Here is a 2,333-nt window from a genome sequence, read left to right as displayed (position 1 = left end):
GGTGGCGCAGCGGTTTAGCGCCGCCTGCAGCCCAGGGTTTGATCCTGGAGACCCTGGATCGAGTCCCACGTTGGGCTCCCTGCATGGAGCCTGCTTCTCCCTCTGCCTGTGCCTCTGCCTCTCTCTCTCTCTCTCTGTCTCTATGAATAAAAAAAAGGGGGGGCGGGGCTCTACAATCCAGAGGGATGATTTGGAGCTGCCTGAAAACGCGATCTCCCGGCTTAAAGTTCTGACAGCTGCTTCCAAGCTGACCTCTGGGAAACTCTGTGTAAACCTTCATGTTGGTCAATCAAGAGGCCTGGATGGCATGGCCTCATCTTTTGGGTGGCTGCATCTCCTGTCCTCCTCCCGCTTCCCTCGCCCACCTCTCTCTCCCTTTCTTTCTAGTGAGCTCAAGCTTGCCTTCCCCTCACAGGGCTCTTTCCCAAGTCAGAATGGAGCAAGACCCTGGGGGGATAGAGCTATGCCTAAATGGGTGGAGAGGCCCTGGATGCGGAAGGACAGTCCTGGCCTGGCCAGGCCACCAGCACCTAGGAAGCTCTGTGCAGAAGCCCCATCCCCTCTCTTGGCTTGTTCTCTTTGTTGTCCATTGTGGGCTCCTGGCCCTTTCTGCTCTGAGCACCTCAGTTATGCAGTGTCACCCCTCTTCTGCATTGGCCACTGCCATCCTCTCCCCTGCTCAGGCTAACCCTCAGCTGCTGTGGAACTCAGCCCCCTTAATGTCCCTAAGGGCCTGCAGCCAAGACCCACCAGGCCCTGCAGTCCTTACACACGCTGCCTGGGCAGTATCTTGGCTGCCATCCTCTCCTCCAAGCAAGGAAGACTTCAGTGACATGTCACATGTGTTCGGCAGCTGTCCACGGTCTCAGGCCAGTGGGGATTTTGAGGCATAGAGAAGGCATATGACCTGTCCAGGATTTTCAGGAAGAGGGCTGACAGGGTTTTCAGGGAGAGCCAGCAGCAACTGGCTTGTGAGCTCAGGCCTCTGTGAGCACAGTGGTGAGCCTTGCTTTCTGGGAGGAGCCAGGAGCACAGGTGAGCCCACTTGGGCCAAGGCCTCTTTCTCTAATCAGCCCGGAGAGCAGGAGACACAGCACGAGCCCCCTGCTTACTTCTGCAGACTGCTGCTGCTTCCCTGTAGAGACCCGCAGAGCGAGGCTGAGGCTCTGTGCCAGCTCCGTGTTTAGAGTTATGATCAGAAATGATGCGACATCAACAATAGAAAGCCCTCTGACCCAGCAAGTCCACTGCTATCAAGCCTAAGAATGGATGTCGACAAGAAGATGCTTCTCCAAGCAGGTTCCTTACAGAAGTGTTCCTACTCGAGCAAAATCAGAAATCCATTCTCCAACAACAGGAGGGTGGTTACACCCAGGTATACACGCACAGTAAAATACAGGGTGCCTGATGAAAGTGATCTTGTAAAGGTAAATTTCCTGACATGACATTACCAAAAAAGAGAGGCCAAGAAACAGACTCTTAACTATAGAGAACAAACCAATGGGTACAAGAGGGGAGGTACATGAGGGGATAAGTGAAACAGGTGATGGAGGTTAAAGAATACACTTATCTTGGGGTGCCTGGGTGGCTCGGTCATTGGGCATCTGACTCTTGATTTCAGCCCAGGTCTTGATCTCAGGGTCGTGAATTCAAGTCCCACGTTGGGCTCTGCGCTGGGCCTGGAGCCTATTAAAAAAAAAAAAAAAAAGAGGAATACACTTATCTTGATGAGCACTGAGTAATGCACAAAATTGCTGAATCACTATGCTGCACACCTGAAACTTATAGAACTGTGTTAACTACACTGGAATTAAAATTAAAAACTTCAAAAAATTTATGAACCAGCATGGGTGGAATCCCATTATATGTGTATGTGTGTATATTGATCCATTCACATACACACAGAGACACAAATGTCTCTACGAAAAAACCTAGGTATTTTATTGCAAAATTCTTTTTTTTTAATAAAATAATTTTTATTGGTGTTCAATTTACCAACATACAGAATAACACCCAGTGCTCATCCCGTCAAGTGTCCCCCTCAGTGCCTGTCACCCACTCACCCCCACTTATTGCAAAATTTTTAACTGCAACTCAGTGGTAAGAATTAGGGGAACTCCGAGGGCTGAGTATTTACCCAGTGAAAACAAAAACACTGGTTGGAAAAGATACATGCATCCCTATGTTTATTGCAGCCTTATTTACAAAAGCCAAGATATGGAAGTAACCTGTGTCCATCAATAGATGAATGGATAAAAAAGATGTACTGTGTATATGCCATGGAATATTATTCAGCCATAAAAAGAATGAGATCTTGTATTTGCAACAACATA

The sequence above is a fragment of the Canis lupus genome, chromosome 24, assembly GCF_011100685.1.
Source record: "Canis lupus familiaris isolate Mischka breed German Shepherd chromosome 24, alternate assembly UU_Cfam_GSD_1.0, whole genome shotgun sequence".
Lineage (NCBI taxonomy): Eukaryota > Metazoa > Chordata > Mammalia > Carnivora > Canidae > Canis > Canis lupus.
Note: the sequence above shows the minus strand (reverse complement) of the source record.